Here is a 26,287-nt window from a genome sequence, read left to right on the forward strand (position 1 = left end):
TAACCTCTGATCTCATGACCTCTGCCCCCCCTTCCCCCGGGACCTCTGTGACCCTAAAGGTCAACCCCACCACGTGACCTCTGACCCCATGACCCCCAGTAACCTCTGACCTCCCTGTGACCTTCTGACCTCTATGAGACCTGATGGTCGACCCCCCACCCAATTTGACCTCCCACCCCCCCATGACCCCCAGTGTTGACCTCTGACCCCATGACCCCATGTAACCTCTGACCCCCATGACCCCCAGTAACCTCTGACCTCTAACCTCCCCATGACCTTGTGACCTCTGTGACCTCTGATAGTCGACCCCCCACCTGATTTGACCTCCCACCCCCCCATGACCCCCAGTGTTGACCTCTGACCCCACGACCCCATGTAACCTCTGACCCCCATGACCCCCAGTAACCTCTGACCTCCCCGTGACCTTCTGACCTCTGTGACCTCTGATAGTCGACCCCCCACCCAACTGGACCTCCCACCCCCCCATGACCCCTGGTGACCTTTGACCCCACGACCCCCAGTAACCCCTGACCCCTGACCTTCTGACCTCCGTGACCCCATAAATCCACCCCCAACTGGGAGGACCTCCCCCCCATGTGACCTCCATCTGACCTTTGACCCCTTGACCTCATGACCCCGACTGACCCCCGACTCCTGGTGACCCCTGACTGCAACCTCGTCACCTTTGACCCCCAAAAATCACTTTGACCTTTGACCTTTGACCCCTCCCGTAACCCCTCTGTGTCTCCCTCAGTCTCCCCCTGGAAGAAGCGCACTGGTGAGTGCACGCCCTTTGCACACTCATTGCACACTCATCGCACACTCACCCTGCGCCCTTTGCACACCCACCGTGCACTCTTTGCAAGTCCCTTGCACACTCTCCACCTCGTCCTTGCACACTCATCGCGTGCTCCTTGCACACTCCTCACGCACCCCTCTGGCACGCTCGCCACAGCACCATGGAGGACCGCTTGCACGCTCCTTGCACGCCCCTTTCACGCTCACCCTGCAACCGTTGCACGCCCATCGTGCACAGCACAACCAGCAAACACCCCGTGCACACACCTTGCATGCCCCTTGCTCACTCTTTGCACGCCCGTTTGCACACTCGTCGTGCACTCCTCTGCTCACTCTTCGAACAGCCCTTGCGCACCCATCATACGCTCCTTGCACACTCATTCTGCCCCCTCGCACACTCCTTGCACGCTCCTCAAACTGAGATCCTTTGCACAATCCTTGCACACTCCTTCCTCACTTTTTTTTGCACTCAACGTGCACAGCCCCTTGCACACCCCCTGCACACTCATCACACACTCCTTGCATGCTCCCTGTACACATCTTGCACAGCAGCCCACGCGCTCCTTGCACGCTTATTACACAGCCCTTGCACACTCAGCTTGCACTCCTCGCGCACACATCACTTCATCACTTGCACACTTACTGCACAGACCCATTCACTGCCATTGCACACTCCTCGCACTCTTTACACTCCCCTGTTGCACAACCACAGTGCAACCCCCAAGTGAGTGTGCAAGCCATTGCACACTCACTACTCATACTCCGTGCTGTTGCACAGCCGTTGCACGAGCGCCTCACTTGCACACCCACCGCTCCCCCCTCGCACAAGCAGTGCACGGCACTTGCACACCCCTCGCACACTCACCGCCCCCCCCCCGTTTGAACGCCCCACCTGCTGCTCCCCTTGCACACTCACCGCACACACGTCAGGCCCTTGCACACTCAGGGACCAATGCTCCGCACAGAGCCCTAGGGATGCCCCATAGATGCCCCATAGGGAACCCCATAGATACCCCATAGACGCCCCATAGATGCCCCACAGCTGCCCCATAACTGCCCCATAGATGCCCCATAGATGCCCCATAGATCCCTTATAGATACCCCATAGATCCCCCATAATTGCCCCATAGATGCCCCATAGGGAACCCCATTGATGCCCCATAGCTGCCCCATAGCTGCCCCATAGATCCCCCATAGACACCCCATAGATACGCCATAGATCCCCCATAGGGAACACAATACATGCCCCATAGACGCCCCATAGATGCCCCATAGATCCCCCATAGACACCCCATAGATCCCCCATAATTGCCCCATAGATCCCTTATAGATACCCCATAGATCCCCCATAATTGCCCTATAGATGCCCCATAGGGAACCTCACAGATCCCCCATAATTGCCCCATAGACGCCCCATAGCTGCCCCATAACTGCCCCATAGCTGCCCCATAGATGCCCCATAGGAAACCCCATAGATGCCCCATAGATCCCTTATAGATACCCCATAGATCCCCCATAATTGCCCTATAGATGCCCCATAACTGCCCCATAGCTGCCCCATAGATCCCCCATAGATGCCCCATAGATCCCCTATAGATACCCCATAGATCCCCCATAGATGCCCCATAGGGAACCCCATGGATCCCCCATAGATGCCCCATAACTGCCCCATAGAGACCCCATAGATCCCCCATAGATGCCCCATAACTGCCCCATAGATCCCCCATAGTGACCCCATAAATCCCCCATAATTGCCCCATAGATCCCCCATAGGGATCCCCATAGATATCCCATAGCTGCCCCATAGATCCCCCATAGACACCCCATAGATTCGCCATAGATGCCCCATAGGGAACACAATACATGCCCCATAGATGCCCCATAACTGCCCCATAGACACCCCATAGATGCCCCATAGGAAACCCCATAGATGCCTCATAGATCCCTTATAGATACCCCATAGATCCCCCATAATTGCCCCATAGATCCCCCATAGATGCCCCATAACTGCCCCATAGCTGCCCCATAGATCCCCCATAGATGCCCCATAGATCCCCTATAGATACCCCATAGCTGCCCCATAGATGCCCCATAGGGAACCCCATGGATCCCCCATAGATGCCCCATAACTGCCCCATAGAGACGCCATAGATCCCCCATAGATGCCCCATAGACACCCCATAGACACCCCATAGATCCCCCATAGTGACCCCATAGATCCCCCATAATTGCCCTATAGATGCCCCATATATCCCCTATAGATACCCCATAGATACCCCATAGATGCCCCATAGGGAACACAATACATGCCCCATAGACGCCCCATAACTGCCCCATAGACACCCCATAGATGCCCCATAGATCCCCCATAGATGCCGCATAGACACCCCATAGATGCCCCATAATTGCCCCATAGGTGCCCCATAGATCCCCTATAGATACCCCATAATTGCCCCATAGATCTCCCACAGATGCCCCATAACTGCCCCATAGATACCCCATAGAGACCCCATAACCCCCACCACCACCCCATAACCCCCCCATGACCCCATAAGCCCCCCCATGACCCCATAACCCCCCCCACGACCCCCTAACCCCCACCACCACCCCACAACCCCCCCCACAACCCCATAATCCCCACCGCCACCCCATAACCCCCCCCATGACCCCATAACCCCTCCCATGACCCCATAACCCCTCCCACCACCCCATAACCCTCCCCACGACCCCATAACCCCCCCCGACCCCATAACCCCCCCCACCACCCCATAACCCCCACCACCACCCCATAACCCCCCCATGACCCCATAACCACCACCACCACCCCATAACCCCTCCCACCACCCCATAACACTCCCATGATCCCATAACCCCCCACAATGACCCCATAACCCCCCCCACGACCCCATAAGCCCCCCCATGACCCCATAACCCCTCCCACCACCCCATAACCCCCCCCACGACCCCATAACCCCCCGCATTACCCCATAATCCTACCCATGACCCTATAGCCCCCCTTCACCCCACAACCCCCCCCATCACCCCATAACCCTTCCATGACCCCATAACCCCTCCCACCACCCCATAACCCCCCACAATGACCCCATAACCCCCCCACGACCCCATAACCCCCCGCATGACCCCATAATTCTACCCATGACCCTATAGCCCCCCTTCACCCCACAACCCCCCCCCATCACCCCATAACCCTTCCATGACCCCATAACCCCTCCCACCACCCCATAACCCCCCACAATGACCCCATAACTCCCCCCACCACCCCATAACCTCCCCCACGACCCCATAACCCCCCCCACGACCCCATAACCCCCCGTTGCCCCCCTCGATCCCACAGACTACGAACCCACATCGGCCACAGAGAAGAAGCGGACGGTCTATCAGATGGCGCTTAGTGAGTCACCCCAAATACGACCCCAAATACAGCCCCAAATATGACCCCAAATATGACCCCAAATATGACCCCAAATACGACCCCAAATACAACCCCAAATATGACCCCAAATACGACCCCAAATACGACCCCAAATACAGCCCCAAATATGACCCCAAATACGACCCCAAATATGACCCCAAATATGACCCCAAAGGAGACCCCAGATGGGACCCCAAATACAACCCCAAATACAACTCCAAATACGACCCCAAATGGGACCCCAAATACAACCCCAAATACGACGCCAAATATGACCCCAAATACAACCCCAAATACGACCCCAAATACGACCCCAAATACGACCTTAAATACTACCCCAAACACGACCCCAAATATGACCCCAAATATGACCCCAAATACGACCCCAAATATGACCCCAAAGGAGACCCCAGATGGGACCCCAAATACGACCCCAAATATGACCCCAAATACAACCCCAAATACGACCCCAAATATGACCCCAAATATGACCCCAAATACGACCCCAAATATGACCCCAAAGGAGACCCCAGATGGGACCCCAAATACGACCCCAAATATGACCCCAAATACAACCCCAAATACGACCCCAAATGGGACCCCAAATACGACCCCAAATATGACCCCAAATAGGACCCCAAATACGACCCCAAATACGACCCCAAATATGACCCCAAATATAACCCCAAAGGAGACCCCAGATGGGACCCCAAATACGACCCCAAATACAACCCCAAATACGACCCCAAATGGGACCCCAAATGGGACCCCAAATACAACCCCAAATACAACCCCAAATGGGACCCCAAATACAACCCCAAATACGACCCCAAAGGAGACCCCAGATGGGACCCCAATGGGACCCCAAATGAGATCCTAAAAGGGACCCCAAATGGGACCCCAAATTAGACCTCAAATGAGACCCCAAATGAGACCCCAAATGGGACCCTAATGTGACGCCAAAGGGGACCCTAAAAGGGACCCCAAATGGGACCCCAATGGGACCCCAAATGGGACCCAAATAAGGCCCCAAATGAGACCCCAATGGGACCCCAAATGAGACCCCGATGGGACCCCAGTGTGACCCCAAATGGGACACCAAATGAGACCCTAAAAGGGACCCCAAATGGGACCCCAATGTGACCCCGAAGGGCACCCCAAATGTGACCCCAAATGGGACCCAAATGACACCCCAAATAGGACCCCAATGGGACCCCAAATGAGACTCTAAATGGGACCCCAATGTGACCTCAAATGAGACCCCAATGGGACCCCAAATATGACCCTGATGGGACCCCAGTGTGACCCCAAATGGGACCCCAAAAGGCACCCCAAATGGAACCCCAAATGAGGCCCCAAATGAGGCCCCAATGGGACCCCAAAGGGCACCCCAATGGGACCCCAAATACAACCCCAAATACAACCCCAAATAGGACCCCAATGTGACCCCAAATGGGACCCCAATGGGACCCCAATGGGACCCCAAAAGGCACCCCAAATGACACCCCAATGGGACCCCAAATGAGACCCTAAAAGGGACCCCAAATGGGACCCCAAATTAGACCTCAAATGGGACCCCAAATGAGATCCCAAGTGGGACCCTAAATGGGACACCAATGAGACCCCAAATGGGACCCCAAATAGGACCCTAAATACGACCCCAAATGGGACCCCAAATTAGACCTCAAATGGGACCCCAAATGGGACCCCAAATACGACCCCAAATACGACCCCAAATGGGACCCCAAAAGAGGCCCCAAATGAGACCCCAAATGTGACCCCAAATGGGACCTCAAATGTGACCCCAAATAGGACCCAATGTGACCCCAAATAGGACCCAAATGGGACCCTAAATGGGACCCTAAATGGGACCCAAATGGGACCCCAAATGAGGCTCCAAATGAGACCCTAATGGGACCCCAAATGGGACCCCAAAGGACACCCCAAATAGGACCCCAAATACGACCCCAAATGGGACCCCAAAGGAGACCCCAATGTGACCCCAAATGACACCCCAATGTGATCCTTATGGGACCCCAAATGAGACCCTAAAAGGGACCTCAAATGGGACCCCAATGTGACCCCGAAGGGCACCCCAAATGGGACCCCAAATGGGACCCAAATGAGATCCTAAAAGGGACCACAAATGGGACCCCAAATACGACCGCAAATACGACCCCAAATGGGACCCCAGTGTGACCCCAAATGGGACCTAAAATGTGACCCCAAATAGGACCCAAATGGGACCCGAAATGGGACCCCAAAGGAGACCCTAAATGGGACCCCAAATGGGACCCTAAATGGGACCCCAAATACGACCCCAAATGGAACCCCATATGAGACCCCAAATGAGACCCTAATGTGACCCCAAATGAGACCCCAAATAGGACCCCAATATCACCACACTGCCCCCATTGCCCCCATTTCCCCCATTGCCCCCATTTCCCCCATTGCCCCCAATGCCCCCATTCCCCCCATTGCCCCCATTGCCCCCATTTCCCCCAATGCCCCCATTTCCCCCAATGCCCCCATTGCCCCCAATGCCCCCATTGCCCCCATTTCCCCCAATGCCCCCATTGCCCCCAATGCCCCCAATGCCCCCATTGCCCCCAATGCCCCCATTGCCCCCATTTCCCCCAATGCCCCCATTGCCCCCAATGCCCCCAATGCCCCCATTGCCCCCAATGCCCCCATTGCCCCCAATGCCCCCATTGCCCCCATTGCCCCCATTTCCCCCAATGCCCCCATTGCCCCCAATGCCCCCATTGCCCCCATTGCCCCCATTGCCCCCATTGCCCCCATTTCCCCCAATGCCCCCATTGCCCCCATTTCCCCCAATGCCCCCATTGCCCCCAATGCCCCCATTGCCCCCAATGCCCCCATTCCCCCCATTGCCCCCATTGCCCCCAATGCCCCCATTGCCCCCAATGCCCCCATTGCCCCCATTTCCCCCAATGCCCCCATTGCCCCCAATGCCCCCATTGCCCCCATTGCCCCCAATGCCCCCATTGCCCCCATTGCCCCCATTGCCCCCATTGCCCCCATTGCCCCCAATGCCCCCAATGCCCCCAATGCCCCCATTGCCCCCATTTCCCCCAATGCCCCCATTGCCCCCATTGCCCCCATTGCCCCAATGCCCCCAATGCCCCCATTGCCCCCATTGCCCCCATTGCCCCCATTTCCCCCAATGCCCCCAATGCCCCCAATGCCCCCATTGCCCCCATTTCCCCCAATGCCCCCATTGCCCCCAATGCCCCCATTGCCCCCAATGCCCCCAATGCCCCCATTGCCCCCAATGCCCCCATTGCCCCCATTTCCCCCAATGCCCCCATTGCCCCCAATGCCCCCAATGCCCCCATTGCCCCCAATGCCCCCATTGCCCCCATTGCCCCCATTTCCCCCAATGCCCCCATTGCCCCCAATGCCCCCATTGCCCCCATTTCCCCCAATGCCCCCATTGCCCCCAATGCCCCCAATGCCCCCATTGCCCCCAATGCCCCCATTGCCCCCATTGCCCCCATTTCCCCCAATGCCCCCATTGCCCCCAATGCCCCCATTGCCCCCAATGCCCCCATTGCCCCCATTGCCCCCATTTCCCCCAATGCCCCCATTGCCCCCATTGCCCCCATTGCCCCCAATGCCCCCATTGCCCCCATTGCCCCCAATGCCCCCATTGCCCCCATTGCCCCCAATGCCCCCAATGCCCCCAATGCCCCCAATGCCCCCAATGCCCCCATTGCCCCATTGCCCCCAATGCCCCCATTGCCCCCATTGCCCCCATTTCCCCCAATGCCCCCAATGCCCCCAATGCCCCCATTGCCCCCATTGCCCCCAATGCCCCCAATGCCCCCAATGCCCCCATTGCCCCCATTTCCCCCAATGCCCCCATTGCCCCCATTGCCCCCATTGCCCCAATGCCCCCAATGCCCCCATTGCCCCCATTGCCCCCATTGCCCCCAATGCCCCCAATGCCCCCATTGCCCCCATTGCCCCCAATGCCCCCATTGCCCCCAATGCCCCCATTGCCCCCAATGCCCCCAATGCCCCCATTGCCCCCAATGCCCCCATTGCCCCCATTTCCCCCAATGCCCCCATTGCCCCCAATGCCCCCAATGCCCCCATTGCCCCCAATGCCCCCATTGCCCCCATTGCCCCCATTTCCCCCAATGCCCCCATTGCCCCCAATGCCCCCATTGCCCCCAATGCCCCCATTGCCCCCATTGCCCCCATTTCCCCCAATGCCCCCATTGCCCCCAATGCCCCCATTGCCCCCATTGCCCCCATTTCCCCCAATGCCCCCAATGCCCCCAATGCCCCCATTGCCCCCAATGCCCCCATTGCCCCCATTGCCCCCATTTCCCCCAATGCCCCCATTGCCCCCAATGCCCCCATTGCCCCCATTGCCCCCATTGCCCCCAATGCCCCCAATGCCCCCAATGCCCCCATTGCCCCCATTTCCCCCAATGCCCCCATTGCCCCCATTGCCCCCATTGCCCCAATGCCCCCAATGCCCCCATTTCCCCCAATGCCCCCATTGCCCCCAATGCCCCCATTGCCCCCATTGCCCCCATTTCCCCCAATGCCCCCAATGCCCCCAATGCCCCCATTGCCCCCATTTCCCCCAATGCCCCCATTGCCCCCATTGCCCCCATTGCCCCAATGCCCCCAATGCCCCCATTTCCCCCAATGCCCCCATTGCCCCCAATGCCCCCATTGCCCCCATTGCCCCCATTTCCCCCAATGCCCCCAATGCCCCCATTGCCCCCATTGCCCCCATTTCCCCCAATGCCCCCAATGCCCCCAATGCCCCCATTGCCCCCATTTCCCCCAATGCCCCCATTGCCCCCATTTCCCCCAATGCCCCCAATGCCCCCATTGCCCCCATTGCCCCCATTTCCCCCAATGCCCCCAATGCCCCCATTGCCCCCATTGCCCCCATTTCCCCCAATGCCCCCAATGCCCCCAATGCCCCCATTGCCCCCATTTCCCCCAATGCCCCCAATGCCCCCATTTCCCCCAATGCCCCCATTGCCCCCAATGCCCCCAATGCCCCCATTGCCCCCATTTCCCCCAATGCCCCCAATGCCCCCATTGCCCCCATTGCCCCCATTGCCCCCATTGCCCCCAATGCCCCCAATGCCCCCAATGCCCCCATTGCCCCCATTTCCCCCAATGCCCCCATTGCCCCCAATGCCCCCATTGCCCCCATTGCCCCCATTTCCCCCAATGCCCCCAATGCCCCCAATGCCCCCATTGCCCCCATTTCCCCCAATGCCCCCATTGCCCCCATTGCCCCCATTGCCCCAATGCCCCCAATGCCCCCATTTCCCCCAATGCCCCCATTGCCCCCAATGCCCCCATTGCCCCCATTGCCCCCATTTCCCCCAATGCCCCCAATGCCCCCAATGCCCCCATTGCCCCCATTTCCCCCAATGCCCCCATTGCCCCCATTGCCCCCATTGCCCCAATGCCCCCAATGCCCCCATTTCCCCCAATGCCCCCATTGCCCCCAATGCCCCCATTGCCCCCATTGCCCCCATTTCCCCCAATGCCCCCAATGCCCCCATTGCCCCCATTGCCCCCATTTCCCCCAATGCCCCCAATGCCCCCAATGCCCCCATTGCCCCCATTTCCCCCAATGCCCCCATTGCCCCCATTGCCCCCATTGCCCCAATGCCCCCAATGCCCCCATTTCCCCCAATGCCCCCATTTCCCCCAATGCCCCCAATGCCCCCATTGCCCCCATTGCCCCCATTGCCCCCATTGCCCCCATTGCCCCCATTGCCCCCAATGCCCCCAATGCCCCCAATGCCCCCATTGCCCCCATTTCCCCCAATGCCCCCATTGCCCCCATTTCCCCCAATGCCCCCATTGCCCCCAATGCCCCCAATGCCCCCATTGCCCCCAATGCCCCCAATGCCCCCATTGCCCCCAATGCCCCCATTGCCCCCATTGCCCCCATTTCCCCCAATGCCCCCAATGCCCCCATTGCCCCCATTGCCCCCATTGCCCCCATTGCCCCCATTGCCCCCAATGCCCCCAATGCCCCCAATGCCCCCATTGCCCCCATTTCCCCCAATGCCCCCATTGCCCCCATTGCCCCCATTGCCCCAATGCCCCCAATGCCCCCATTTCCCCCAATGCCCCCAATGCCCCCAATGCCCCCATTGCCCCCATTGCCCCCATTTCCCCCAATGCCCCCATTGCCCCCAATGCCCCCATTGCCCCCATTGCCCCCATTGCCCCCAATGCCCCCAATGCCCCCAATGCCCCCATTGCCCCCATTTCCCCCAATGCCCCCATTGCCCCCATTTCCCCCAATGCCCCCATTGCCCCCATTGCCCCCATTGCCCCAATGCCCCCAATGCCCCCATTTCCCCCAATGCCCCCATTGCCCCCAATGCCCCCATTGCCCCCATTGCCCCCATTTCCCCCAATGCCCCCAATGCCCCCAATGCCCCCATTGCCCCCATTGCCCCCAATGCCCCCAATGCCCCCAATGCCCCCATTGCCCCCATTTCCCCCAATGCCCCCATTGCCCCCATTGCCCCCATTGCCCCAATGCCCCCAATGCCCCCATTTCCCCCAATGCCCCCATTGCCCCCAATGCCCCCATTGCCCCCATTGCCCCCATTTCCCCCAATGCCCCCAATGCCCCCAATGCCCCCATTGCCCCCATTGCCCCCAATGCCCCCAATGCCCCCAATTCCCCCATTGCCCCCATTTCCCCCAATGCCCCCATTGCCCCCATTGCCCCCATTGCCCCAATGCCCCCAATGCCCCCATTTCCCCCAATGCCCCCATTGCCCCCAATGCCCCCATTGCCCCCATTGCCCCCAATGCCCCCATTGCCCCCATTGCCCCCATTGCCCCCATTGCCCCCATTGCCCCCAATGCCCCCAATGCCCCCAATGCCCCCATTGCCCCCATTTCCCCCAATGCCCCCATTGCCCCCATTGCCCCCATTGCCCCAATGCCCCCAATGCCCCCATTGCCCCCATTGCCCCCATTGCCCCCATTTCCCCCAATGCCCCCAATGCCCCCAATGCCCCCATTGCCCCCATTTCCCCCAATGCCCCCATTGCCCCCAATGCCCCCATTGCCCCCAATGCCCCCAATGCCCCCATTGCCCCCAATGCCCCCATTGCCCCCATTTCCCCCAATGCCCCCATTGCCTCCAATGCCCCCAATGCCCCCATTGCCCCCAATGCCCCCATTGCCCCCATTGCCCCCATTTCCCCCAATGCCCCCATTGCCCCCAATGCCCCCATTGCCCCCAATGCCCCCATTGCCCCCATTGCCCCCATTTCCCCCAATGCCCCCATTTCCCCCAATGCCCCCATTGCCCCCATTGCCCCCATTTCCCCCAATGCCCCCAATGCCCCCAATGCCCCCATTGCCCCCAATGCCCCCATTGCCCCCATTGCCCCCATTTCCCCCAATGCCCCCATTGCCCCCAATGCCCCCATTGCCCCCATTGCCCCCATTGCCCCCAATGCCCCCAATGCCCCCAATGCCCCCATTGCCCCCATTTCCCCCAATGCCCCCATTGCCCCCATTGCCCCCATTGCCCCAATGCCCCCAATGCCCCCATTTCCCCCAATGCCCCCATTGCCCCCAATGCCCCCATTGCCCCCATTGCCCCCATTTCCCCCAATGCCCCCAATGCCCCCAATGCCCCCATTGCCCCCATTGCCCCCAATGCCCCCAATGCCCCCAATGCCCCCATTGCCCCCATTTCCCCCAATGCCCCCATTGCCCCCATTGCCCCCATTGCCCCAATGCCCCCAATGCCCCCATTTCCCCCAATGCCCCCATTGCCCCCAATGCCCCCATTGCCCCCATTGCCCCCATTTCCCCCAATGCCCCCAATGCCCCCAATGCCCCCATTGCCCCCATTGCCCCCAATGCCCCCAATGCCCCCAATGCCCCCATTGCCCCCATTTCCCCCAATGCCCCCATTGCCCCCATTGCCCCCATTGCCCCAATGCCCCCAATGCCCCCATTTCCCCCAATGCCCCCATTGCCCCCAATGCCCCCATTGCCCCCATTGCCCCCATTTCCCCCAATGCCCCCAATGCCCCCATTGCCCCCAATGCCCCCAATGCCCCCATTGCCCCCATTTCCCCCAATGCCCCCAATGCCCCCATTTCCCCCAATGCCCCCATTGCCCCCAATGCCCCCATTGCCCCCATTGCCCCCATTTCCCCCAATGCCCCCAATGCCCCCATTGCCCCCATTGCCCCCATTGCCCCCATTGCCCCCATTGCCCCCAATGCCCCCAATGCCCCCAATGCCCCCATTGCCCCCATTTCCCCCAATGCCCCCATTGCCCCCAATGCCCCCATTGCCCCCATTGCCCCCATTTCCCCCAATGCCCCCAATGCCCCCAATGCCCCCATTGCCCCCATTGCCCCCAATGCCCCCAATGCCCCCAATGCCACCATTGCCCCCATTTCCCCCAATGCCCCCATTGCCCCCATTGCCCCCATTGCCCCAATGCCCCCAATGCCCCCATTTCCCCCAATGCCCCCATTGCCCCCAATGCCCCCATTGCCCCCATTGCCCCCATTTCCCCCAATGCCCCCAATGCCCCCAATGCCCCCATTGCCCCCATTTCCCCCAATGCCCCCATTGCCCCCAATGCCCCCATTGCCCCCATTGCCCCCATTTCCCCCAATGCCCCCAATGCCCCCAATGCCCCCATTGCCCCCATTTCCCCCAATGCCCCCATTGCCCCCATTGCCCCCATTGCCCCAATGCCCCCAATGCCCCCATTTCCCCCAATGCCCCCATTTCCCCCAATGCCCCCAATGCCCCCATTGCCCCCATTGCCCCCATTGCCCCCATTGCCCCCAATGCCCCCAATGCCCCCAATGCCCCCATTGCCCCCATTTCCCCCAATGCCCCCATTGCCCCCATTTCCCCCAATGCCCCCATTGCCCCCAATGCCCCCAATGCCCCCATTGCCCCCAATGCCCCCAATGCCCCCATTGCCCCCAATGCCCCCATTGCCCCCATTGCCCCCATTTCCCCCAATGCCCCCAATGCCCCCATTGCCCCCATTGCCCCCATTGCCCCCATTGCCCCCATTGCCCCCAATGCCCCCAATGCCCCCAATGCCCCCATTGCCCCCATTTCCCCCAATGCCCCCATTGCCCCCATTGCCCCAATGCCCCCAATGCCCCCATTTCCCCCAATGCCCCCAATGCCCCCAATGCCCCCATTGCCCCCATTGCCCCCATTTCCCCCAATGCCCCCATTGCCCCCAATGCCCCCATTGCCCCCATTGCCCCCATTGCCCCCAATGCCCCCAATGCCCCCAATGCCCCCATTGCCCCCATTTCCCCCAATGCCCCCATTGCCCCCATTTCCCCCAATGCCCCCATTGCCCCCATTGCCCCCATTGCCCCAATGCCCCCAATGCCCCCATTTCCCCCAATGCCCCCATTGCCCCCAATGCCCCCATTGCCCCCATTGCCCCCATTTCCCCCAATGCCCCCAATGCCCCCAATGCCCCCATTGCCCCCATTGCCCCCAATGCCCCCAATGCCCCCAATGCCCCCATTGCCCCCATTTCCCCCAATGCCCCCATTGCCCCCATTGCCCCCATTGCCCCAATGCCCCCAATGCCCCCATTTCCCCCAATGCCCCCATTGCCCCCAATGCCCCCATTGCCCCCATTGCCCCCATTTCCCCCAATGCCCCCAATGCCCCCAATGCCCCCATTGCCCCCATTGCCCCCAATGCCCCCAATGCCCCCAATGCCCCCATTGCCCCCATTTCCCCCAATGCCCCCATTGCCCCCATTGCCCCCATTGCCCCAATGCCCCCAATGCCCCCATTTCCCCCAATGCCCCCATTGCCCCCAATGCCCCCATTGCCCCCATTGCCCCCATTTCCCCCAATGCCCCCAATGCCCCCAATGCCCCCATTGCCCCCAATGCCCCCAATGCCCCCATTGCCCCCATTTCCCCCAATGCCCCCATTGCCCCCATTGCCCCCATTGCCCCCATTGCCCCCATTGCCCCCATTGCCCCCAATGCCCCCAATGCCCCCAATGCCCCCATTGCCCCCATTTCCCCCAATGCCCCCATTGCCCCCAATGCCCCCATTGCCCCCATTGCCCCCATTTCCCCCAATGCCCCCATTGCCCCCATTGCCCCCAATGCCCCCAATGCCCCCAATGCCCCCATTGCCCCCATTGCCCCCAATGCCCCCAATGCCCCCAATGCCCCCATTGCCCCCATTTCCCCCATTCCCCCATTGCCCCCATTGCCCCCATTGCCCCCAATGCCCCCAATGCCCCCATTTCCCCCAATGCCCCCATTGCCCCCAATGCCCCCATTGCCCCCATTGCCCCCATTTCCCCCAATGCCCCCATTGCCCCCATTGCCCCCAATGCCCCCAATGCCCCCAATGCCCCCATTGCCCCCATTGCCCCCAATGCCCCCAATGCCCCCAATGCCCCCATTGCCCCCATTTCCCCCATTCCCCCATTGCCCCCATTGCCCCCATTGCCCCAATGCCCCCAATGCCCCCATTTCCCCCAATGCCCCCATTGCCCCCAATGCCCCCATTGCCCCCATTGCCCCCATTTCCCCCAATGCCCCCAATGCCCCCAATGCCCCCATTGCCCCCATTTCCCCCAATGCCCCCATTGCCCCCATTGCCCCCATTGCCCCAATGCCCCCAATGCCCCCATTTCCCCCAATGCCCCCATTGCCCCCAATGCCCCCATTGCCCCCATTGCCCCCATTTCCCCCAATGCCCCCAATGCCCCCATTGCCCCCATTGCCCCCATTGCCCCCATTGCCCCCATTGCCCCCAATGCCCCCAATGCCCCCATTGCCCCCATTTCCCCCAATGCCCCCATTGCCCCCATTTCCCCCAATGCCCCCATTGCCCCCAATGCCCCCAATGCCCCCATTGCCCCCAATGCCCCCAATGCCCCCATTGCCCCCAATGCCCCCATTGCCCCCATTGCCCCCATTTCCCCCAATGCCCCCATTGCCCCCAATGCCCCCATTGCCCCCATTGCCCCCATTTCCCCCATTGCCCCCATTGCCCCCATTTCCCCCAATGCCCCCAATGCCCCCATTGCCCCCATTGCCCCCATTGCCCCCATTGCCCCCAATGCCCCCAATGCCCCCAATGCCCCCATTGCCCCCATTTCCCCCAATGCCCCCATTGCCCCCATTGCCCCCATTGCCCCCATTGCCCCCATTGCCCCCATTTCCCCCAATGCCCCCATTGCCCCCAATGCCCCCAATGCCCCCAATGCCCCCAATGCCCCCATTTCCCCCAATGCCCCCATTGCCCCCAATGCCCCCATTGCCCCCATTGCCCCCATTTCCCCCAATGCCCCCAATGCCCCCATTGCCCCCATTGCCCCCATTGCCCCCATTGCCCCCATTTCCCCCAATGCCCCCAATGCCCCCAATGCCCCCATTGCCCCCATTTCCCCCAATGCCCCCATTGCCCCCATTGCCCCCATTGCCCCAATGCCCCCAATGCCTCCATTTCCCCCAATGCCCCCATTGCCCCCAATGCCCCCATTGCCCCCATTGCCCCCATTTCCCCCAATGCCCCCAATGCCCCCATTGCCCCCATTGCCCCCATTGCCCCCATTGCCCCCATTGCCCCCAATGCCCCCAATGCCCCCAATGCCCCCATTGCCCCCATTTCCCCCAATGCCCCCATTGCCCCCATTTCCCCCAATGCCCCCATTGCCCCCAATGCCCCCAATGCCCCCATTGCCCCCAATGCCCCCAATGCCCCCATTGCCCCCAATGCCCCCATTGCCCCCATTTCCCCCAATGCCCCCATTGCCCCCAATGCCCCCATTGCCCCCATTGCCCCCATTTCCCCCATTGCCCCCATTGCCCCCATTTCCCCCAATGCCCCCAATGCCCCCATTGCCCCCATTGCCCCCATTGCCCCCATTGCCCCCATTGCCCCCATTGCCCCCAATGCCCCCAATGCCCCCATTGCCCCCATTTCCCCCAATGCCCCCATTGCCCCCATTGCCCCCATTGCCCCCATTGCCCCCATTGCCCCCATTTCCCCCAATGCCCCCATTGCCCCCAATGCCCCCAATGCCCCCAATGCCCCCATTTCCCCCAATGCCCCCATTGCCCCCAATGCCCCCATTGCCCCCATTGCCCCCATTTCCCCCAATGCCCCCAATGCCCCCATTGCCCCCATTGCCCCCATTGCCCCCATTGCCCCCATTGCCCCCAATGCCCCCAATGCCCCCAATGCCCCCATTGCGCCCATTTCCCCCAATGCCCCCATTGCCCCCATTGCCCCCATTGCCCCCATTGCCCCCATTGCCCCCATTTCCCCCAATGCCCCCATTGCCCCCAATGCCCCCAATGCCCCCAATGCCCCCAATGCCCCCATTTCCCCCAATGCCCCCAATGCCCCCATTGCCCCCATTGCCCCCAAAGCCCCCAATGCCCCCATTTCCCCCAATGCCCCCAATGCCCCCAATGCCCCCATTGCCCCCAATGCCCCCAATGCCCCCAATGCCCCCAATGCCCCCAATGCCCCCATTTCCCCCAATGCCCCCAATGCCCCCATTGCCCCCAATGCCCCCAATGCCCCCATTGCCCCCATTGCCCCCATTTCCCCCATTGCCCCCCCTTGACCCCTCTGCCCCCCCCCTCCCCCCCCCCAGACAAACTGGACGAGATCCTGGCCGCAGCCCAGCAGAGCATCAGCGCGGGGGAGGGGCCGGGGGTGGGGGGAGGAACCCCACTGCCCCCCATGGGGAAAAGCCGCCCCAAAGGATTCTATGGGGCAGAGGTGGGTGGGGGGGGCACCTAAATTTTTTTTGGGGGGGGGGGGAGTCTAAATTAATGGGGGGAGGGGAGGGGGGGGCAGAGACGTGGGGGTAAATGGGGGGGGAGGGGGTGGCACTTAAATGGGGGGGGGGCTCACCTTAAATGGGGGGGGGGCTCAGATTAATGGGGGGGGGCAGAGATGTGGGTGTAAATGTGGGGGGGTCGTGGGGGGGGCAGCTAAATGGGGGGGGGGCTCAGATTAATTGGGGGGGCAGAGATGTGGGGGTAAATGGGGGGGGGTCGTGGGGGGGGGCAGCTAAATGGGGGGGGGCTCAGATTAATGGGGGGGGGCAGAGATGTGGGGGTAAATGGGGGGGGTCGTGGGGGGCAACTAAATGGGGGGGGGTCAGATTAATTGGGGGGGGCAGAGATGTGGGGGTAAATTGGGGGGGGTCGTGGGGGGGGCAGCTAAATGGGGGGGGGCTCAGATTAATGGGGGGGGGCAGAGATGTGGGGGTAAATGGGGGGGGTCGTGGGGGGCAACTAAATGGGGGGGGGTCAGATTAATTGGGGGGGGCAGAGATGTGGGGGTAAATTGGGGGGGGGTCGTGGGGGGGGGCAGCTAAATGGGGGGGGGCTCAGATTAATGGGGGGGGGCAGAGATGTGGGGGTAAATGGGGGGGGGTCGTGGGGGGGGCAGCTAAATGGGGGGGGGGCTCGGATTAATGGGGGGGGCAGAGATGTGGGGGTAAATGGGGGGGGGTCGTGGGGGGGGGGGCACCTAAATTGGGGGGGGGGGGGGCGCATGGGGGGGGTTCTGGGTTTTATGGGGGGGGGGGTCTCAGAAACACCATGGGTGTAAATTGAGGGGGGGGGGAGTTTTTGGGGGGGGGGCACCCATGGGTGGTGGTCGCAGACCCCGGGGGGGGGGGGGGGAAGGGGGGGGTCATAAGGACCTATGGGTGCTTTTTTGGGGGGGGGGGGCTCCTTAAATGCGGGGGGGGGGGGGGCACATGGGGGGGTCTTTTTTTTTTTGGGGGGGGGGGGGCACATGGGGGGGTCTTTTTTTTTTTGGGGGGGGGGGGAAGTTATGGAGCCCATGGTGGGGCGGTGGGGGGGGGGGGGGTCCTTTGGGTGCCCAATATGGGGATTTTTTTTTTTTGGGGGGGGGGGGGGGCGGGGGTTGATCGATGGATGGGGGGAGGGGGGGGGGGGGCTGCCTTTATATGTGCCCCCCCCCCCCCCCCCCTCCCCAAATTACAGGGAGCCTTTGACCCCCACCGAATGGGGCCGGGGGGGTACGACCGTTCTTTCCTCCCCCCCGGACCCCCCCACGGGTTGATGCTGCGCCAGAAATCCATCGGTGAGTGGGGACCCCCCCCCAAAAAAAAAAAAAAAAAAAATCCCCCCCCCCCCCCCTTCCTCCACGACCCCCAAAAAACCCATTTCCCTCCCCCCCCCCCCCCGCACCCCAGCCCTCAAAGACCCCCCCCCAAAACCTATCGACCCCTCCCAGGACCCCCCCAGGACCCCCTCAAAACCGATCGTCCCCCCCCCCAAGACCCCCCACCCAAGAGCCCCCCAAAACCAATTGTCCCCCCCCCAGCCCCCCAAGACCCCCCCACAACCCCCCCAAAACCCATTGTCCCCCCCCCAGCTCCCCAAGACCCCCCCACGACACCCCCAAAACCCTTTGCCCCCACCCGGCCCCCCAGGACCCCCCCAGGACCCCCCCAAAATCCATTGTCCCCCCCCCAGCCCCCCAAGACCCCCCCAGGACCCCCCCAAAACTCAATGCTCCCCCCGCCCTCTAAGACCCCCCCATGACCCCCCAAAACCCATCGTCCCCCCCCCTTAGACCCCCAAGACCCCCCCAGGACCCCCCAAAAACCCACTGTCCCTCCCCAGCCCCCCAAGACCCCCCAAGAACCCCCCCAAAACCCAATGTCCCCGCCCAGCCCAAGACCCCCCCAAGACCCCCCCACGACCCCCCCAAAACCCATCGTCCCCCCAAGACCCTCCCTCAAGACCCCCCCAAAACCCACTGTCCCCCCTCAGCCCCCAAGACCCCCCCACGACCCCCCCACGACCCCCCCAAAACCCATTGTCACCTCCCAGCCCCCCAAGACCCCCCCACGACCCCCCAAAACCCATTGTCCCCCCCCAGGACCCCCCCAAAACCCATTGTCCCCCCAAGACCCCCCCAGGACCCCACAAAACCCATCATCCCTCCCAAGACCCCCCCTCCCCAAGATCCCCCCAAAACCCATTGCCCCCCCCACCCCCCAAGACCCCCCCACGACCCCCCCAAAACACATTGTCCCCCCCCAGCCCCCCAAGACCCCCCCACAACCCCCCCAAAACCCATCGTCCCCCCCCAGCAACCCTCCAAGACCCCCCCACGACCCCCCAGAATCCCCCAAAACCCATTGTCACCCCAAGACCCCCCCAGGACCCCCTCAAAACCCATCGTCCCCCCCCCAAGACCCCCCCCCAAGACCCCCCCAAAACCCACTGTTCCCCCAAGACCCCCCCACGACCCCCCGAAAACCCATTGTCCCCCCAAGACCCCCCCAGGACCCCCTCAAAACCAACTGTCTCCCCCCCCAAGACCCCCCCAAAACCCATTGTCCCCCCCCCAGCCCCCCAAGACCCCCCCCAGACCCCCCCAGAATCCCCCAAAACCCATTGTCCCCCCAAGACCCCCCCATGACCCCCTCAAAACCCTTTGCACCCCCCAGCCCCCCAGGACCCCCCCAAGACCCGCCCCAGACCCCCCCAAAACCCATTTCCCACCCCCAGTCCCCCAAGACCCCCCAGGATCCCCCCAAAATCCATTGTCCCCCCCCCTTAGACCCCCAAGACCCCCCCAGGACCCCCCAAAAAGCCACTGTCCTCCCCACAAAACCCCCCCCCAGGACCCCCCCAAAACCCATCGTACCGCCCCAGCCCCAAGACCCCCCCAGGACCCCCCCCAAACCATTGTCCCCCCTCCCGCCCCCCCAGCCCCCCAAGCGCCCCCCACGACCCCCCCAAAACCCATTGTTCACCCCCAGACCCCTCCCCCGAAAACCCATTATCCCCCCCAACCCCCCAAGACCCCCCCACGACCCCCCCAAAACCCACTCTCCCCCCCCCAGACCCCCAAGACCCCCCCACGACCCCCCCAAAACCCATTGTCCCCCCCCCCAGCCCCCCAAGACCCCCCCACGCCCCCCCCCAAAACCCACTGTCCCCACCCAAGCCCCCAGGAGCCCCACAAGACCCCCCTAAAAACCCACTGTCCACCCCCCCAGCCCCCCAAAACCCCCCCCAAGACCCCCCCCAAAACCCATTATCCCCCCCCAACCCCCCAAAACTCCACCAAGACCCCCCCCCAAAACCCATTGTTCACCTCCAGACCCCCCCAAAACCCATTGTCCCCCCAAGACCCCCCAGGACCCCCTCAAAACCCATCGTCCCCCCCCCCCAAGACACCCCAAAACCCATTGTACCCCCCAGCCCCCAAGACCCCCCACCAGGACCCTCCCAGGACCCCCCCAAGACCCATTGTCCCCCCTCAACCCCCCAGGACCCCCCCACGACCCCCCCAAAACCCATCGTACCCCCCCCCCCACCCCCCAAGACCCCCCCACGACCCCCCCCAAAACTAATTCTCCCCACCCACCAGCCCCCCAAGACCCCCCAAGACCCCCCCAAAACCAATTGTCCCCCCCCCAGCTCCCCAAGACCCCCCCACGACCCCCCCAAAACCCTTTGCCCCCCCCAGCCCCCCAAGACCCCCCCACGACCCCCCCACGACCGCCCAAAACCCATTAACCCCCCCAACCCCCCAAGACCCCCCCACAACCCCCCCACGACCCCCCCAAAACCCACTGTCCCCCCCCCAGCCCTCCAAGACCCCCCCAAAACCCATTGTTCACCTCCAGACCCCCCCAAAACCCACTGTCCCCCCCCAGCCCTCCAAGACCCCCCCAAGACCCCCCCAAAAACCCACTGTCCCCCCCACAGCCCCCCAAGACCCCCCCACGACCCCCCCAAAACTCATTCTCCCCACCCCCCCGCCCCCCAAGACCCCCCCAAGACCCCCCCCAAAACCCATTGCCCCCCCCCCAGCCCCCCAAGACCCCCCCATGACCCCACCAAAACCCATTGTCCGCCCCCCCCAGCTCCCCTAAGACCCCCCCATGACCCCCCCAAAACCCATCGTACCCCCCCAGCCCCAAGACCCCCTAGGACCCCCCAAAACCCATTATCCCCCCCACCAGCCCCCCAAGACCCCCCCACAACCCCCCCACGACCCCCCCAAAACCCACTGTCCCCCCCCAGCCCTCCAAGACCCCCCCCAAAACCCATTGTTCACCTCCAGACCCCCCCAAAACCCACTGTCCCCCCCCAGCCCCCCAAGACCCCCCCAAGACCCCCCCAAAACCCATTGTCCCCCCCCCAGCCCCCAAGACCCCCCCAAGACCCCCCCCCAAAACCCATTGCCCCCCACCCCCAATCTACACCCCCCCCAATTATTTTAAGGGGGTGGGGGGGGGTCCTCACCTTAACAGCCCCCCCGTCTGTGCCCCCCCCCATCTCCCACCCATCCCCCCCCCTTCCCCATCTCTCCCCCTCCCCCCATTTCCCCCCCCAACCCCCCTCCCCAAAAAACCCCCCCTCACACCTCCCCCACCCCCCATCTCCCCCCCCATCGCCCCCTCCCCATTTTCTACCCCCCCCACCCCCCTCAATCCCCCACAATTCCCCCACAATTCCCCCCATCCCCCCCTCTCCCCCCCCCATTGCCCCCTCCCCATTTTCTCCCCCCCCACCCCCCTCAATCCCCCCCAATTCCCCCCCCAATTCCCCCCTCTCTCCACCCCCTCCCCCCATCTCCCCCCCCATTTCCCCCCTCCCCATTCTCTCCCCCGACCCCCCCTCAATCCCCTCTCTCCCCCCCATCCCCCCCTCTCTCCTCCCCCTCCTCCCATCTCCCCCTCCCCCCATCACCCCCGATTGCCCCCCACCCCCCTCATCCCCCCCATTCCCCCCATATCTCCCCCCCATATCTCCCCCATATCTACCCCCCCTCCCCCCATCTCCCCCCATTCCCCCTCCCCCCTATCCCCCCATCTCCCCCCTCCCCCCATGTCTCCTCCCCATCACCCCCCCTTCCCCCATCTCCCTCCTCCCCCCCATTTCTCCCCCCCCCATTTCTCCCCCCATCACCCCCCCTTCCCCCCATCCCCTCCTAACCCCCCCATCTCCCCCCTCCCCCCCAATATCTCCCCCCCATCACCCCCCTCTTCCCCCCTATCCCCCCCCCTCACCCCCCTTCCTCTCATCTCCCCCCCCTATCACTCCCCCTTCCCCCATCTCCCCCCATCACCTCCTATCCCCCCCATCTCCCCCCCATATCTCCCCCTGCCCCCCCCCAACTTTCCCCCCTATCCCCCATCTCCCCCCTCCCCCCCCATCTCCCCTCCATCACCCCCCCTTCCTCCCATCTCCCCCTCCCCCCCATATCTCCCCCCCAATATCTCCCCCCCTCCCCCCCATTTCTCCCCCCCCATCACCCCCCTTCCCCTCATCTCCCCCCCCATCACCTCATATCCCCCCATCTCCCCCCTCCCCCCCATATCTCACCCCCTCCCCCCTATATCTCCCTCCCATCACCTCCTATCCCCCCCATCTCCCCCCCATATCCCCCCCCTCTATCCCCCCCTTCCCCCCATCCCCCCCCATATCTCCCCCTGCCCCCCCCAACTTTCACCCCTATCCCCCCATCTCCCCCCTCCCCCCCCATCTCCCCTCCATCACCCCCCCTTCCTCCCATCTCCCCCTCCCCCCCATATCTCCCCCCAATATCTCCCCCCCTCCCCCCCATTTCTCCCCCCCATCACCCCCCTTCCCCTCATCTCCCCCCCCATCACCTCCTATCCCCCCCATCTCCCCCCCCATATCCCCCCTCATATCCCCCCCCCATATCTCCCCCCCATATCTCCCCCCTCTATCACCCCCCCTTCCCCCATCTCCCCCCCATCACCCCTATTCCCCCCATCTCCCCCCCATATCTCCCCCCCCTCTATCCCCCCCTTCCCCCCATCCCCTCCATATCTCCCCCTGCCCTCCCCCAACTTTCCCCCCTATCCCCCCCATCTCCCCCCCCATATCTCCCCCCATCACCCCCCCTTCCCCCCATCCCCTCCTAATCCCCCCATCTCCCCCCATCTCTCCCCCCATATCTCCCCCTGTCCCCCCCCGACTTTCCCCCCTATTCCCCCATCACCCCCCCTTCCCCCCATCCCCTCCATCTCCCCCCTCCCCCCCAATATCTCCCCCCCATCACCCCCCCATCACCTCCTATCCCCCCCATCTCCCCCCCCCATATCTCCCCACTCCCCCCCCATCCCCCCCTCTATCCCCCCCTTCCCCCCATCTCCCCCCCCATATCTCCCCCTGCCCCCCCCAACTTTCCCCCCTATCCCCCCATCTCCCCCCTCCCCCCCATATCTCCCCCCCATCACCCCCCCTTCCCCTCATCTCCCCCCCATCACCTCCTATCCCCCCATCTCCCCCCTCCCCCCATATCACCCCCCCTCCTCCCTATATCTCCCTCCCATCACCTCCTATCCCCCCCATCTCCCCCCCATATCCCCCCCCTCTATCCCCCCCTTCCTCCCATCCCCCCCCATATCTCCCCCTGCCCCCCCCAACTTTCACCCCTATCCCCCCATCTCCCCCCTCCCCCCCCATCTCCCCTCCATCACCCCCCCTTCCTCCCATCTCCCCCTCCCCCCCATATCTCCCCCCAATATCTCCCCCCCTCCCCCCCATTTCTCCCCCCCATCACCCCCCTTCCCCTCATCTCCCCCCCCATCACCTCCTATCCCCCCCATCTCCCCCCCCATATCCCCCCTCATATCCCCCCCCCATATCTCCCCCCCATATCTCCCCCCTCTATCACCCCCCCTTCCCCCATCTCCCCCCCATCACCCCTATTCCCCCCATCTCCCCCCCATATCTCCCCCCCCTCTATCCCCCCCTTCCCCCCATCCCCTCCATATCTCCCCCTGCCCTCCCCCAACTTTCCCCCCTATCCCCCCCATCTCCCCCCCCATATCTCCCCCCATCACCCCCCCTTCCCCCCATCCCCTCCTAATCCCCCCATCTCCCCCCATCTCTCCCCCCATATCTCCCCCTGTCCCCCCCCGACTTTCCCCCCTATTCCCCCATCACCCCCCCTTCCCCCCATCCCCTCCATCTCCCCCCTCCCCCCCTAATATCTCCCCCCCATCACCCCCCCATCACCTCCTATCCCCCCCATCTCCCCCCCCCATATCTCCCCACTCCCCCCCCATCCCCCCCTCTATCCCCCCCTTCCCCCCATCTCCCCCCCCATATCTCCCCCTGCCCCCCCCAACTTTCCCCCCTATCCCCCCATCTCCCCCCTCCCCCCCATATCTCCCCCCCATCACCCCCCCTTCCCCTCATCTCCCCCCCATCACCTCCTATCCCCCCATCTCCCCCCTCCCCCCATATCACCCCCCCTCCTCCCTATATCTCCCCCCCATCACCTCCTATCCCCCCCATCTCCCCCCCCATATCTCCCCCCCTCTATCCCCCCCCTTCCCCCCACCCCCCCCCATATCTACCCCTGCCCCCCCCGACTTTCCTCCCTATCCCCCCATCTCCCCCCTCCCCCCCATGTCTCCTCCCCATCACCCCCCCTTCCTCCCATCTCCCCCTCCCCCCCATATCTCCCCCCCATATTTCCCCCCCCCGCATTTCTCCCCCCCATCACCCCCCCTTCCCCTCATCTCCCCCCCCATCACCTCCTATCCCCCCATCTCCCCCCTCCCCCCATATCTCTCCCCCTCCCCCCTATATCTCCCCCCCATCACCTCCTATCCCCCCCATCTCCCCCCCATATCTCCCCCCCCATCCCCCCCCTTCTCCCCATCTCCCCCCCCATATCTCCCCCTGCCCCCCCCCAACTTTCCCCCCTTCCCCCCATCCTCCCCCTGACTTTCCCCCTCATATCTCCCCCCATCACCCCTCCATGTCCCCCCTCCCCCCCTAATATCTCCCCCCCATCACCCCCCCATCACCTCCTATCCCCCCCTCTATCCCCCCCATATCTCCCCCCCTCTATCCCCCCCTTCCCCCCATCCCCCCCATATCTCCCCCTGCCCCCCCCCCAACTTTCCCCCCTATCCCCCCATCTCCCCCCTCCCCCCATGTCTCCTCCCCATCACCCCCCCTTCCCCCATCTCCCTCCTCCCCCCCCATTTCTCCCCCCCCCATTTCTCCCCCCATCACCCCCCCTTCCCCCCATCCCCTCCTAACCCTCCCATCTGCCCCCTCCCCCCCAATATCTCCCCCCATCACCCCCCTCCCCCCCTCCCCCCCATCTCCCCCCCATCACCTCCTATCCCCCCAATCTCCCCCCCCATATCTCCCCCCCATCACCCCCCCTTCCCCCCATCCCCTCCTATCCCCCCCATCTCCCCCCATCTCTCCCCCCATATCTCCCCCTGTCCCCCCCCGACTTTCCCCCCTATCCCCCCATCACCCCCCCTTCCCCCCATCCCCTCCATCTCCCCCCTCCCCCCCTAATATCTCCCCCCCATCACCCCCCCATCACCTCCTATCCCCCCCATATCTCCCCCCCCATATCTCCCCCCCTCTATCCCCCCCTTTCTCCCCATCTCCCCCCCCATATCTCCCTCCCACCCCCCCGACTTTCCCCCCTATCCCCCCATCTCCCTCCTCCCCCCCATGTCTCCCCCCATTCCCCCCCTTCCCCCCATCCCCTCCTAACCCCCCCATCTGCCCCCTCCCCCCCAATATCTCCCCCCATCACCCCCCTCCCCCCATCCCCTCCATCTCCCCCCTTCCCCCCATCTTCCCCCCCCCCATCACCCCCCTTCCCCTCATCTCCCCCCCCATCACCTCCTATCCCCCCATCTCCCCCCTCCCCCCCATGTCTCCCCCCCTCCCCCCTATATCTCCCCCCCATCACCTCCTATTCCCCCCATCTCCCCCCCATATCTCCCCCCCTCTATCCCCCCCTTCCCCCCATCCCCCCCTATCTCCCCCTGCCCCCCCCGACTTTCCTCCCTATCCCCCCATCTCCCCCTCCCCCCCCATCTCCCCCCCATATTCCCCCCCCTCCCCCCCATCACCCCCCCTTCCCCTCATCTCCCCCCCCATCACCTCATATCCCCCCATCTCCCCCCTCCCCCCCATATCTTCCCCCCTCCCCCCATATCTCCCC

General features: G+C 63.6%; 1 protein-coding gene across 1 annotated transcript in view; it reads left to right on the forward strand.

The window, feature by feature from the left end:
* SHANK1 (SH3 and multiple ankyrin repeat domains 1) overlaps positions 1-26,287 on the forward strand; it is a gene marked incomplete at its 5' end in the record, with an annotated part of 142,119 nt that overhangs the window by 100,587 nt on the left and 15,245 nt on the right. The gene's annotated exons all lie outside the window — the stretch shown is intronic.

This window comes from Phasianus colchicus, chromosome 31 (assembly GCF_987193195.1).
Source record: "Phasianus colchicus chromosome 31, bPhaCol1.hap1.1, whole genome shotgun sequence".
NCBI lineage: Eukaryota > Metazoa > Chordata > Aves > Galliformes > Phasianidae > Phasianus > Phasianus colchicus.